At 35.9% G+C, this 15502-nt stretch overlaps 1 pseudogene; it reads left to right on the top strand.

Annotated features, from left to right (window-relative positions):
- The first annotated feature begins 12110 nt into the window (after positions 1-12110).
- On the top strand, positions 12111-13977 carry LOC144369801 (transmembrane 9 superfamily member 3-like; annotated as a pseudogene).
- Positions 13978-15502: the final 1525 nt, after the last annotated feature.

Genomic DNA, 15502 nt, shown 5'->3' with positions numbered 1-15502 from the left:
CAGCTAGATTATAACAATGCCTTTGTGTAACATGAAAAAGTTTTGTATTTGTCTGTCAAATGTAAATTTACCAAGTCTGCCATCTACCAGATAGTTTTGAGGAAAGAATGCTTTTGGAGGTGGTCTCGAGCTTTGAAGCAGCAGAGGTTTTTTGTTAGTGTTGTTGTTTTATTTTCAAGCCACTAATTTAATCCATTCCTTTAAAAAGATCTGTTTTTCAGGTCTAGAACACTTAGTCTAGAAATTTCCTTTGTAATGGTCTCCATGTTGACAAACTATACCATAAATCCTGTTTACCATAATCCATATTATTTTAAAGAGTAATGCAGAATTTGGATAAATAACGGCAGACTATGGCCCCAGTTCCCACCTAGCACAGTAACCAGAAAACCATCTCCTTTGGGTGGTTCAGTGGAATATGACTAAACGAGAGACAGGTACCTAGGGAAGAGCCCCTCCCTCACGTGCTTCCCCATCACTCTCCTCCCCGTGGCCTTATGATAGCAAGTGCTCTTACCTCTGTTCTGCTAACCTACCACCTCTGCAGACCTGCTCTTCAATACTGATTTTACCTCTCATCGAATTACAAGCACACTGTTTAGAAGGACTTCATCATAGCCAATCACACTGAGGATGTTCTCTAATGTAAGGGTTATTTTAATCACTGTATTTATTTGTCAGGGCTGCCATGAAACAAACTACCACAAACTTCTTTGCTTAAAATCACTGAAATTTATTTCCTTACAGTTCTGAAATGAAGATGTCATAAATCAACATGTCACAGGGTACAGTCCCCAAGTCCCTGGTGTCATGATTCACTTCTTCCACCTCTGGTGACTCCCAGCACATCTTGGCTTGGGAGCTCATCATTCCAATCTTTGCCTCTATCAGACCACTGCCTCCTCTTCTGTTTGGCTTCTTGTTGGTAGGTCTGCATGGAATCTCCCTCTGCCTCTATTTGATAAGGACTCTTGCGACAGTATTAGAGTCCACCCAGGTAATCCAAGGTAATCTTTTCATCTCAAAATTTAGTCCATCTGCAAATGACCCTTTTTTCCAAATAAGGTTAAAATATATAAATTCCAGAGCTTAGGACTTGATATTTGGTGCAGGAATTATTCAACCTACTACAGTTCAACAGAAGTTCAGGGCCATAAAAATTTTAGCTCTTAGGATCCTTAGGCAAAAAAAAGAAAAAAAAACCAAAAAAACAATTGACCTCCATGTTCACATATATCACACTATAAACTGTACTCTTTAATATTCCTTATTAACTATGAATATTTGTCCCAAGATGGGACATTTATCCTGTGAAATCCTCTACAAAGTGATCTCTGTATTTTATGTCATACCCACATCCTACTTATTATCTGAAACACTCATTTGTATATTGAAAACTATAGTTATTTTCAGACAGGCAGGGTATCTGACTGGGAATACTAGAGGTAGCATTCTTTTCTTCATCAACTATTTCTTGAGTTCCCTACACTGTACCAACATCTCTTAGAGAAACTACCTTTAATGCCCAAACCCCTTACTTTCAATTTACCAAGGTGTCCTAGGGATTCTTAGGAGAACATTCTGGTAGCCTGTTTTACCAGCAAAGTCCTCAGTGGAGACAGACATATATGTAGTGAGATGGAGCCAAGTGTCTGAGAGATGAGGCCCACTTGATGTGCCCCCTTGACATCCCCAAGTTTTGGGACATTAAATATATTACTGGAAAGTCCTAACAGAATTCCTTCAGGAAAGTATAAAGTCAGCCAGGGATTCAGTGAGCAAATGAAGGTAGAATGGAATGATTTACATCTCCAACCCAGATTATATTCAGATAAGGAGGTTCCATAATCAATAGTTGACTATGGTGGGGGCTGAATTCCTAAGAAGAATAAACTAAAATCTTCTAAGTCTACAAAAAACCCACTCTACTCTGAAGATTCAAAAAGTAGCACAAAGATTTTATTTTCAGACAGGGAGGGTATCTGAATGACAAGGTAGTTGGGCAGGGAGCCATGTGAAGGAAATCTTCCTGAAGAGAAGTCTGGAATCACATTGAGCCAGAAAAAAATTAAGCTTATTATTTTAATTATAAATTGAATGTATACTTATTGTAGATTACTTGGAAATGCATTCTAAAAGACTAAAATGAAGCAAATACCTTATTACTTAATTCTTTTATGGATATTGATTATTACATAGTATATAGTCCTAGATAGAGAAATACTAGAAAAGGAAAAATAACACTTCTAAGACTCCTGACACATCATAAATAATTGTTATTAAATTATATGTATAAACAGCATAGTTTGTCATACATAAAAATATTAAAGCATTATGTAATTTTTATTAATAATTTGCAAGTCAAAAAGATTATACCAATTTATATTCCCATTGCCATATCCTTTCACTATCATTTTACCAGAAATACTTCTCTGGATCCCATTTGAAGTTTGTAATGAATCCCAAGTTCTATCCATCCATCAACACCAATCACCTACTTCTAGTGTCTGTGCTGCTGTCAGCTGTGGCACTAGCTGTATTTCAGTCCCTCTAACTGATCAATCAGAAATGATCCAATGTTCCAACAAGCCGTCTCTAAATCTAATCCATTAGGGACATTCAGGACACAGCTAATACTTTCTAAAATGTGGTTTTAAGATAGAAAGATTGACACAGAAACAGACAGACAGCACATATGTCCACATCAAAATGAGAATTGTTCTGCATGGTTTGGTATCCTCTACAAAAAAAACTTTCTTTTACATAAATCCTGTCCAACACAAAAGTAGCAAAGTTACCTTTCTATTTCATCAAGCACTTAAGAGACTGTTACTATAAACATTTGCTTCTCCATCCCACATTGTAAAAGACACTTTTGATTTAATACGTAGACTTGTGTTGCAGTTGCCTTCCACTTAACATAAGGATGATTTATAACAGCTAACTTACAAATGTGTTCTGCACACAATCCAAAAGGACTGACCTTTGGTCACTATTAAAATTGGGATGAAATTAGCTTGCTAAAAGGCAATATCATATCCCTTATGCAGCTGTTATAAATTTCCACTTGAAATATAACATATTTTAAGCCTGTGTTCCTATTTTTTCCAAGTCTGGATTTGATATCAAACTCCATACTATTACAGCAGTGGGCAAGTGTGTTTTGTAAAATTGTAAAATTTCACCCGTGTTTCTTATGATAACAAGAACTCATTTATCTTGTAAGAAAAATGATCCCTCTTCCTTGAAGTTTCATCATGAATTTCTCTGGTTTTATCACCAAGTCAACATGGGGCTATTATCCAAGGCTTTTTGCACCACTGTTACAAGTGAACTCTACTTTACAAGATCAGTAGCTATAGACACTACATTTCATAGAATGTTCATTTCAGTTTGAAGGTCAAGGGTGGGGTTTCTGCCCCAAAGCCCATAACTTTCCACAGCACAGGCCATGTGTTCAGCATTAGATTCATATTTTAGATCGTGAACAAAACCAAAACACTGCAGATGAATATTCAAGATAAATTAAACAAAGACAAATATTAACCTATGGTCTCAACACACATAGTCTGAGAACACTGTGAGGACAGGGAACACACGTATTCGTAATTATAATAGACACTTTAAACAGTGCATGTAGGAGAGATGATTGTTGGAAAAGGAAGAAAATGGAGGAAGGAAGTGGAAAAAAGGAAGAGAAAGGAGGAAGGGAAGGAGAGAAACAGGGAAGGAAGAGAATCAGAGTCAACACCCACATGCAACAACTCACTTAGGTTTACCACTCATTTGCTGCTGGTCCACCTGTCCTTAAACTCTGATGCTATTTGTTTTGATTTATAACCTTTGTCAAATCTGACTTTGACCTGGGCTCCTGGCTTTATTTTCTTCTACTGCTGATTTTGTCTTTTGTAATACAATCTTACTAGTTGGTGGTTGGGCCTGTGATCTCTAATTACTATCCTTAGTCTGCCGTTCAAGTGGAATACTTTATTTTTTCCAGGTTCTTTTGTGTACATCATTGATTTAACTTGGAACTCTCTAAAATGGACTTTAGATAAATTTGCCATTTAAACAGAAACAGTCAAATCTCCTAATGCTGAATATTAACCTCACCATAAGTTCAACTAGCCCAGCTATTTCAAGAGAATTTATAGTCAGATTTCCCTGGAACTCTAAATTTTTAATTGCTCTGAAGGTAATTCCAAATGTTCTAATGAATCTTCAATAACAACCAATAGAACTCAAAAAGAAAAAAATATTACATGCAATTTAGGAAGGATTTTCCCATCTGCACAAAAAGTAATTATCATGAAGGTTGTCTACACAGAGAAAAGCTAAAGGTAAACAGAGGCTCACTGACAGGTGAGCTTGTGTGCTTCCCACCCTTCCCTCTTTCTCCCCCTCCCTCCCTCTCTCTCACTCACAGACACCCAAACACCAACAAAAGTATTTGAAAGCTTTTCTTAGATTTAGGTAGTCAGTCTTTGATAGTAGTAAAAAGAATATAACCTTATGTTTCAAATCTGAGTTCATATTTTTATTTAATAATATGAGTTCATATTATTATGTGTATATGTATCTATGATTCTAAAACAATATATTGTTTTTTCTTTTCTTCCTTCCTTCTTTCCTTTTGTAGTACTGGAGTTGGAACCAGGGCTTCACAAATGCTAGGCAAGTGTTCTACTACTGAGCAACATTCCCAGCAAAATATATTGTTGTTGTTAAATAAAACTGAGATCAGAGACTTGGGAAGCCAAAGCAGGAGGATTACAAGTTTGAGGCTAGTCTCAGCAATTTAGCAAGATCCTGTACCTTATCTTTAACAAAACAAAACAGGAAAAGGGCTGGAGATATACCTGGATTCAATCCCTAGTACTGGCAGGGATTGGAGGGAGGGGTTGAAAGAAAAGAAAACACCCTGAGAAATAGTCATAGTCAGAAATTTAGAGTAAATAAAAGAATGAAAATAACCTGTATTCTATTACCCTGAAATTAATGCTAAATCAAATTTTAAAAGGTTTTTCTATTTTTATATGATTTGCTGTTTTTAAGTGATTCTATGAGACTCTTATGTTTTTAACTTACATTTAAAAAGATGAACACACATTAAAAGTATGCATTTTTCCTGTTTTTAATTGCCAATATCTAGTATGTATTTTATATCTCCAAATAATAATAACTTACTATATTTTCTTTGCTTATTTTGTGTTGTGATAACCTGTGAACTTATTTAAATAACTGACTTTTGACTTGTTTAGAATGTTTCCACCTTAGTTACTTAACTTCTTGGTATTTTTTTTCTTCAAACCCTACAAAATGCAAAAAAAAAAAAAGAAGAAGAAAGAAAGAAAGAAAGAAAGGAAGAAAAACTCAGAATCTCAAAAACCTCAAAAGGTAATTGTCAGACTACTTATACAGTGCACATAATAAGCATTAAATAAGCATAGATTCTTATCTTTTATTTTTCCTAAAGTGAGAACATATTATTAACTTCCATACTCCTCCAAAGAGAAATTTATCAGCAGTAAAAAGAGAACATAAGTAAATATTTCGTGCATTTTCAAACAATACTGATAATCTGGATAAACGAATAGTTGACTTTTCCTATTTGTACCGGGAATTGCAAACAAATTTAAGATGGCATATTAAATTCAATCAACTTGAATTGGAAATTGTGAGATTATTTTTAGAGGACATTTAGAGAAAATGAAATTCAGTATTTCTATAAAGTGAAACTTATTTTTTTATTAGTTGTTCAAAACATTACAAAGCTCTTGACATATCATATTTCTTACATTAGATTCAAGTTGGTTATGAACTCCCAATTCTACCCCAAATACAGATTGCAGAATCATATCGGTTACACATCCATATTTTTACATAATGCCCTATTAGTAAATGTTGTATTCTGCTACCTTTCCTATCCTCTACTATCCCCCCTCCCCTCCCCTCCCATCTTCTCTCTCTACCCCACCTACTGTAATATAAGAGGTTGTGAGGGGAATGGGAAAATAAACAAGGAGAGAAAGGAATTACAGTGAAACTTATTTCAGAGAATATAATTAATTTTAGAAATTAATTTCAAAATTATAAGATTAGAACTATTTCAAAATTAAATTAATTTACTTACTCAAATTTTAAAATAAATTAATGTTATGCACATCCTTTCTACTGCAGACATATAATGATTTTTAAATGCATAATTTACTCCTCCTAAAATGTATTTTGAATCTTAATTCAATTCACATTTTTTAAATTTTTTGAAAGCTATGGTATAGACTATCTCAGAATATACAAAGTTTATTTTAGGACCACAATATTACCTTCTAGAATATCACCTTTTTAATCTTGATATTCCACGGAAATAAATTTACATGTACTTTGAAATTAATCACTTAAAGACTTTTAACTAATTCTGTGAAGTTTTACTTATATACTGTATATTGGAATTTGGAGTGAATGAGTAATTGAATAAGATAAAATCACATCTTTGAATGTTCTATATTGCACTTGATTTAAGGGATCATTATAGAAACAGAACTGTCCCTAACAAAGACTTCAGAACCACTTAGCACAGAAATAGCCATCTGACAAACTAAAGGGGAAGAGCTAGATGACAAAAAAAATTCAAAACTTAAGTAATACTGAAAAGCAATCACAAATACTGTCTTCTATACCATGCCCTGGCTCTTCTTTACATTTAATCCAATAAAAAATGCTTAAAATGATCTTACAAAGGAGGATGCCAAGGTTGTAAGAGTCAGAGTGAGGAGAGCCAAGAAGAATAATACTCAAAACTCAGAGCTGACATTTCTAAAATGGGATCTAAAGTCAGAAGTAAAATTATGTTCATGAGTTGGAAGTACACAAAAGTCAAATATCAGGATGAATTAAATGGTTGATTAAAAGTGCAGAGATAAGATGACCTTGTAATTGTACCACTTTTGACTTCCACAAAGAAACATTTCATGCTCTAGCCAACTGGCACATGACCATGGTGAAAATCAACTGTAGGAAGCAAGTGAGTAAGACACAAATATAATAAACAAGCCATGGTGATAAGAGTGAAAAATTAAAAACATGTGTGGACAAAAGAGAATTCGTCCATCCATAGACTGGCAGGATACCTTCTATTTAGGCCCATTTGCACACTTCTGATAAACAACATTTTGGCCAAAGTGTCTTCTGTCTGTTCTTTAAAATCCTTTTATACCTGCCTGCTTTTCCTCTCTGTAATTTAATTGAATTAAAAATAATATTTGAGCATCAGTTGTCTGTTTATCCATCTATCTGATGTTGGTCTAAGGGGACAAAGAATACATATCTCAACAAGAAACTGTGTTCCTTCTAGGAAGTTGAAAAAGAGTGTGGGCAATAATACAAATGGATGTCACAAGGTGAGGAGTGAGATTCTTTACAAGGGCAGTGGAAGGAGAGATTACGTTCAGTTGAAGAGATTTAGAAAAGGCTTTATGAAGCAGGTGACATTTCAGAAACAACCTGAAAACATGTAAGATTTTGGTTAAGTGGAACAAGGGAAGGGTTATTTTCTAGCTAGCATACAACCTATGAATCTGGTTGAATAATAGATAGGAGCTGGATGTCAGAAAGGAGTCAGCCATATGTGGCCAGGGTTTCACAAGCACGAGCTAAGAAACTGCCTCAACATCTCTAGTGTCAATTTTATTCATTCCAAACAGAGATTTTGATGCACTTTCTAATGCTTTTTAATTTGTTCCCAACAGCTCTCACATTTGGAAAACTGGAAATCAATCTTATGAAATAATGTTTTATTATTTCTAATAATAACTAGGATGTTTTTTAGGATCACAGAAATCGAAATACTTTTCCTTTGTTGGCATCCTTTGGCTATCATTGGTTTAAGAAACTTTTTAGAGCTCTGCCTCTTTTACAATGTATCTTTTTGCAGTTCTTTCAAAAATTATTTATGCACATCAAGTAAGACATGAAGCCTTTTCTAAATCTCTTCAACTGCATGTAATTTCATGAAGACTTGACAATTTTCCATGTCAGAATTTAATCTTGCATTTCCTTATGTCATATCCTAAATGAAATATACAAATCATGTGTGTGTCCATGTGCTTATATTGACATGTGCTGTGATTTTCCAAGTCTTAAATTCATGCATTGTGCTAGATTATTGAAATATTTAGATATACATTCTAATTCATTTCCCAATTGAAAATATTTTAAGTCAATTAGAAAGTAAATTACATTTACCAGATATAGCTTCATAGGAGATTTTGGAAAGTTCTCTGCTTATAATTTTCTGAAGTATCTAGAGTGCCTCTCTGACTCTAGAGAGACACAATCTTCTGTCCCTCCTAATATGAATTAGATAATTCCATTGCTCTGTAGATGTTCTGAAGGCTAAAGACTCTTAATGCTAAATTTATTGAGAGAATAAATCCCATTTTAGCTGTCTTGTCTCTGCCCTTTGGGTGAACAGAGACCAAAGAAATAAGAAGACATGTATTTATTCACAAAGGATACCCTCACATAGGAAATGATATGTATTCTTGGAATCTTCTTTAGTTAATTGGAGAGATTATTTATTGAGGAAATAATTTATTGAGACCTGGGATTAAATACATAATTGATTTAACATCTCCAGAGTTACTAGCCATGCATGTTGTAAATGCTACAAATCTAGGAAGCATAACTCACACAATCCTGCTTCAGAATGTGGGCAAATCCAGGGAAGCATCTCTTTCCTTCCTCATCCCAAAATGTTACTCCTGCTGCCAGTTTTTTCACCTGTACCCTCTCATCTGATTTTTTGTCCTTGGCATACAGTTGAGTGGTTTCTCTGCTCTCCTGTATTGCCAAAGCTATTTTGAGCTTTGTGTTCACATTAATTTGAAATACTTGTTGACCTGTTGTTTACCAGATATTGTTAGGGAATAGAGGAGAAACTTTATAGTTTCTTCCTCTTTCCTGTCTTCATTGACACCAGATTTGAACTTTGTATATGTTGTCTCCCATACTTAGAAGTTAAACTTGAAGACCTGAATCAAAGAGCAGATTCTCACTCTGGGAATACATTTTCCTTGATGTTTTTAATTGCTGATTAATTTGGTGAATCACATAAGAGATGCTACAAGTTTTGGTTGCTGTTGCTTTAAAATGAATTAATAGTTTGATGAAAAATTTCAAACTATAACCCCTGTGACATGAATCTAGAATTGTTAATAATATGTTAGAAAATAACATTCTGAATTATACCTTAACATAATGAAGAAAATACAGCTAATGTCCTGAAAAAAAAGAGATTTGAGAAGGCAGTTTTGTCATTTTTAGTAATATGGATTTACTAAAATCAACAATTTACTGAAATAATGATATGGAAGTGGCAAATAAAATACACCCATTTCTCTTCCTTTTCATAAAAATGATCAATTGGTCTTGTAACATTTAGAAGATTAAGTAGATGTTTTTGTGATCAGTATACTTTTGGTTTCGTTCTGTTTTCTCTTTCTAAATGAAATCACTTTTTTAAAAGAAAAAAATTAAAATGCCACCTCATGATGGCCATTATGCTTTCTTAACATCAAAATTAAATGGACAATTGTAGAGGTTAACCCACTTGACTTCTTAATCACTTTTAACATTGACTCCTTCTTCTTGAATAATCTTAAAATCTTAAAATTATTTTCTCTATCATCTCCCAAGATTCTGATAATTTTCTTTAATTCCTACTACACTGATATTCTGTTTAGTATCCTTCAGGTTTTATTTTTCCTCCTCCCTGTAAATATGGGATTTTCTTCTTATGATCCCAGTTAACTTTGTCCTGGAACATTTTAGTCAATCCTATAACTTCAACTACTGTCTGTTCAGCAATGAGCTTCAAATCTCTCTCTTGAGCTACCGTCAATATGTCCATATACTTTATACATTATCCATCTCTAAATCAACAGATTCCCAGGTACACTCAGAATTTTTCCTATCTTATTTCTGAACCTAACCCTTCAACACACTGTAATATGGTCACCTTCTACCCAAAAGGCTGAGTCAGAACCTGGGCAGTCAACTTGAACATTTATATCTTTTCCAACCCACATTCAAACTTTGACCCAGTCCTATTGATCCAACCTCTTTAAGTATCTCCCATACCAACCCTGCTCTCTCTGCTCTTACCACTACTATTTCAATTCAGGCATTTATCATTTTTACGTGAAGTACACAGTAAACTCCTAACAGATCCCCTAAGTTCATTTTGAAAATTATCTATCCACTAACCACACTGATCCTAAATCTTTTATTTTCAACACAGTGACTGCAAAGAAATCATATAACAATTTCATCTAAGAGTTGGGGGGGGTATGGTAAAAGGAGGGTGACATCTTTAATTAAATAAATCATTCACCATAGAGTAACTGGGAAAATATTATCGACGAAATCATAATTGTTTTATAATGTTTATTTAGAATTGTCAAAATCTTTTAAAGGAGGCCATATTCTTTTTGTGAATATTGAACAAGAGTATGTGGTGTAAAGAAAGAAAGAGGAAAGGAAAAAGAAAAGCTAAGAAACAATTCTGAATAAAATCCAGTGGGTTCACGTTATCCTTAGAATAAAGAGTCATTATGGCCCCGGTTTGTCTGCCACAGCATCTCATCAATGATTACTAAACAGAAATGCTATATAGAATGAAAAGTGAGAAACTGCTATATGAAATCTTAATGAATTTTCACATGCTTTGAACACACTTGAAATACCAATTATACCCCCCCATGAAGACACTGCAACACACACACACACACACACACACACACACACACACACACCCTCTGATTCCTATTTTCTTTTCCTTCAAACAAAGAAACTCTTACAGTTGTCTTACAAAATCTTCTTTGCCAAAGTCAATTTTGAAGCTAAATAAAATGCCTCTAGCCTTTGTTTGCAATTTTATACGTTGTGTGAATACCTCTATTATATTACTTATCACAGTGTAAAGAAATGCATGGTTTGTGCATCTCTATTTCCAATGTACAATGAACTTCCTGGGGATAAAAATCAATTTTTTTTTATCTTAGTAACCCCAACATCAAGCCTGACATATGAATAAATGTTTTCTAAAAACTTGAGGACTTTTAAAAAAGTTTAGTGAATAAGAGGCAAAAACAAATTCCTTAATTCCTTACCTTAGACAAATAAGCTTAGATTTGTTCCTGATGGATATACAATTAAAAAACACCAAGAACTTTGAAGAATTACAATAATGATATATTGATGACCACTCTGAAAATCTGCTTTAAAATGTCTGTTTGTCTGCTTTCCTTATCTATCTTCTATTATGCTAAAGAACTGCACAGGGAGCTGAAGAAATGAAAACAGCCTTTATTTAATGCTCACATGCTTTGCACATACTGAAAAACATCCAGTCTGAAAACCAGTCTTTGCACATATAGTAATTGTGTGACAGATCGTCTCTGGCTTGTCACACAATTACTATATACACAGTATGGAACTAGAATCCAAAGTAAGCTAATAGATCGCAGCCAACTACACAATCAGGGAAAGACTCCCCATCAGGTCTTGTGATGAATGCTTTCTATCCTTGATCAGCTCCTGGGCACTGTGGGGCACTAGGATCCAACAGGCCGTCAATCAGGGTGCATGGTCCAGTCTTCAGTCTTTTGTCAACCCCTCCCTCTACAGCATTCTTAAAATTACTTCCTTGACTCCACTCAACTCATTAGTTCTTCATTTACTTTTTATTTCACCTATTTGAAAGAAATTTATTTATATATTCTTTCAAAAAATATAGCTCTATGCCTGGTGTGTGGGAGATTCAAATTGAGAACAAGTGATATCCTTGTCCCTATGAATTTTTTATCTTTTGGGGGTGGGATAAGCATTTTTCAAAAACTCACTTAAATCTGCACAATGCTGTTGTGGCTGAGTCAGAGAGAGAGGCTGGCAGGATCAGGAGGGTGGCAAAGGAGCTGTTAAGGCAGGGGCATCAGCGGAGCGGCTGGGCCCAGGCCTTGAGTCTGCCAGTGCCCTGTGGATGCGAATCACTGCCGCACAAGCACCAGAGGCAGAGCAATTGATGGGCCAGTCAGGCATGAGCGCTCAGGATGAGGCCTCTGAAGGGCGCTCCTGGCCTGTCAGCTTCTGCTGCACTGCTGCTGCCCAGGGCCCAGGCAGAGGAGCATCAACACATGTTCCCAGCAGAGGCTCCATCTGGTAGTCTTTTAGGCCCCTTCTGACCTTAAAGTCTCCAGTTTCCCAGTGGAAGGCCTGGCCCCAAAACAATCTCTTGCATTTGGTCTAAAGTTGATCGGTGGTTTAATTGCATTTTCACATTCAAGATTGGATGTTAAGGATTCTAGGAGTGGCTTTCACTTAGGACTGGATGGTTTTCAGAATGGTGAACTGGAGCAAGGCAGGAAAGTCAGTTTCAAGATACAGAAGAAGTTGTCTTATGGATGAAAACTGCTGGACCCTTCCAAAATTGCCTCGAAACATATAAGTACTTTTCACTTCTAATCTGTGTGGGGTCAAAAAAAGTAACAGTCATTACCATGAAGCTCTAGGAGAAACATTTCAAGGAGTTGAAATGGAATTTAGTGGTCTAGATATTAAATTTAAAGATGATGTGATGCCAGCCAGTTACTGTGAAATTGATTTTGATAAAGAAAAGAGATGCCTTTGTTTATGCTATCAAAATTCACTACTGGTACCAGATGTACATAGTTGATTTAGCAATATGGGGTATTATTGGTGAAGCAGATGAAAATGTAGAAGTTTGTTATCTTTGGACCTACAAAAAGCTTGAAATAGATTTTAATGAAAATTTAATTGTTGGAGGAAATGTGAAACTGTTCCCAATACCAAAATACAGATGTCATATTTGGTAAAATGGAAAAATTCAGATGTAAAATTTGAAGAACGATTGCACAAATATCTTGTGATCCATCCTTTTTTCAACAGGGGATTCATTGGTTTTTAATTTTCAACTCCTTCAGGATGGTGATCTTCTTGATAGGCTTAGTTTCAATGATTTTAATGAGAACTTAAGGAAAGATTATGTCTGGTTCAGTAATGAAGAAATGGCTGACATGGATAGACTTAGGAGATGGATATGGATAGAAACAGGTGCATGGAGATGTATTTAGATCATCAAGACACCAGCTAATATTTTCCTCTCTACTTGGTTCTGGATTTCAGATATTTCCTGTTTTTCTCATTGTTATTATTATTGCAATGATAGAAGATTTATATATTTTTCTATGCTGCTACATCACCAATGAATGATTATTTTGGAGGAAGTCTGTATGCTAGACAAGGAGAAAGGAGATGGATAAAACAGATGTTCACTTGGGCATTCCTTATCCCAGCTTCAGTGTGTTGCAGGCCTTCTTCAATTTTATATTTATTTATTACCATGCTTCAAGAGCCATTCCTTTTGGAACAAAAATCTAAATCTTATTGGTATAATACTTGTCTGAAATTTGTTAGGTCAGCCCAACTTCCTTTGTTGTGCCAACGCTGTGCCTTGTCCTATACTGGAGAAAAAATATTTTATGTAGCCTGCAGTTATTGTTTGCCTGGGAAGTATTTTACCTTTTGGCTCTATCTTTATTGAAATGTATTTCATTTTCACATCTATTATGTCTATGACTTCATAATGCTGGTTCTGGCCATCCTTTGCATTGTTACCATCTATGTGATATTGTGTGCACATACTTCTTGCTAAATGGGATTATAGGTGGCAGTGGACAAGTTTTCTCTCTGCTGAATCAACTTCAATCCCTGTTTACACGTATTCTTTTTATGAATTTTTTTTTGAAACAAAGATGTATGGCTTACTTCAAACATCATTTTACTTTGGATATATGGTGGTATTTAGCACAGCCTTGAGGTAATGTGTGGAGCACTTGTTTACATGGGAACAAGGGCCTTTGTCAAAAAAAAATCTATACTAATGTGTAAATTGACTAGAGACACAAGAAAACCTGGAAATTTGGATCAATTTCTCTTTTATATGGGTAGAAGTCAGTGCTGTTTTCATCTAAACCCTGAAAGGAACTGAGAAAGGGAAATGGCCTTCCTGATAATAGGTGGCTCATCCATGATCTCCACAAGTCAACAAAAGCACTCCTAATAGAACCAAAACCTCAGGCAGGACCACATGGTGGTCATATCAAAAACTATGTGGAGACTGACTCTGAGGCAACAGAAATTACTGAGCCAACCTTTTTCTTACCAGGCATTACCTACCCCAGGTTTGCCCAGAACAAGGGGAAATGGCCATTTAGCGAGCAACCTCTTTACCAACATGGACTGTGACTCTCCAGTAATCTTCCCACCCCTGAGACAAAAGTACAAAAGTGATTAAAGATGCTCAATCACCAAGCTGCCTCACTTCTTGCCCCTGTCCTGACTCACATCGTGGAGTCATTGAATAAAAGACAGAATCTTCTAAGGGTCACTGCTCCATGTTTCTTTCTGAAATGCTTCTGTGTGGCTGTGGAGCCACCAGAAATCTAGGTAAACTGACTCTGACCACAGGTGACAGCCTGGTGAGCTTCAATTGGTGGACATTAGCATCATGATCTTGTTTTTAATGTTATTTGCCTCAGGTCCCAATATCTACTTTAAAATTCAGAACTTTTTTAAGCATCACAGATTACTCTGAACAGGTCTCTACATCCAGCTGCCATTTTGCAAGAGATATGGAAGAAAGAGAAAGAAAGATGTGTACAATATTGTAAATATGAATTAGCAAAATCCAGATGTGAGGACGTCCATGGATCCCAGGGCCTGCCACTATAACAAAGAGACCAAGGAAAAGACACACAGGGCAGAGAACCTGCAATCCAAGAACTGCACAAAGACATACCAAGTGGTGCTTGGGGTGTCTGTCTTAGCCCTTGAGCTTGTGTGCCCTGGTGCTGGTTACTTCCGGAGGAAGGAGGGACTAGGGCTAGGATGCAGCCATGTGGGATGCTGACAAGGTGCTGTTCTTGACTTGGTTCTAGGGTGTTCCACATAATTTTTCACTAAGTTACACTTTTTTTCTCTGTGGTCCCCTCTCCTGCTTTGTACTTTCATTGCCTTCCATTACTGTGACAAATATATGAGGTAATCAGCTTTAAAAGACACAGGTATGTTCTGGCTGACTTTTGCAGGCTTCACTCCGTGGTTGGTTGCCCTGTTGTTCTTGGACCTGGGGTGAAACCACATATCACCCTGGCAGTGCATGGTGGCAAGTGACTCACTTAATGGTGGCTGGGAAGCAGAGAGTGGGAAATTAAGAGACCAGGATTCCTCAGTCCCATGAAAGGAGGCCCTTAACAGGAAGCTCCCCACTAGCCTCCCCCTTAAAGATCCCACTTCCTCCCAATAGCACCTGTGGCTGTGATCAAAGCTTTCTCACCTGGGCCTGTAGGGATCATTCCAGATTCAAACTTTAGTAGTGGCAGTGCTTCATTTAAAAAGGACATGATTGGAAGTATACCCTCCA

Source organism: Ictidomys tridecemlineatus, chromosome 2 (genome assembly GCF_052094955.1).
Source record: "Ictidomys tridecemlineatus isolate mIctTri1 chromosome 2, mIctTri1.hap1, whole genome shotgun sequence".
NCBI classification, from domain to species: Eukaryota; Metazoa; Chordata; class Mammalia; order Rodentia; family Sciuridae; genus Ictidomys; species Ictidomys tridecemlineatus.
Note: the sequence above shows the minus strand (reverse complement) of the source record. Positions and strands in the feature narration are given on the sequence as shown.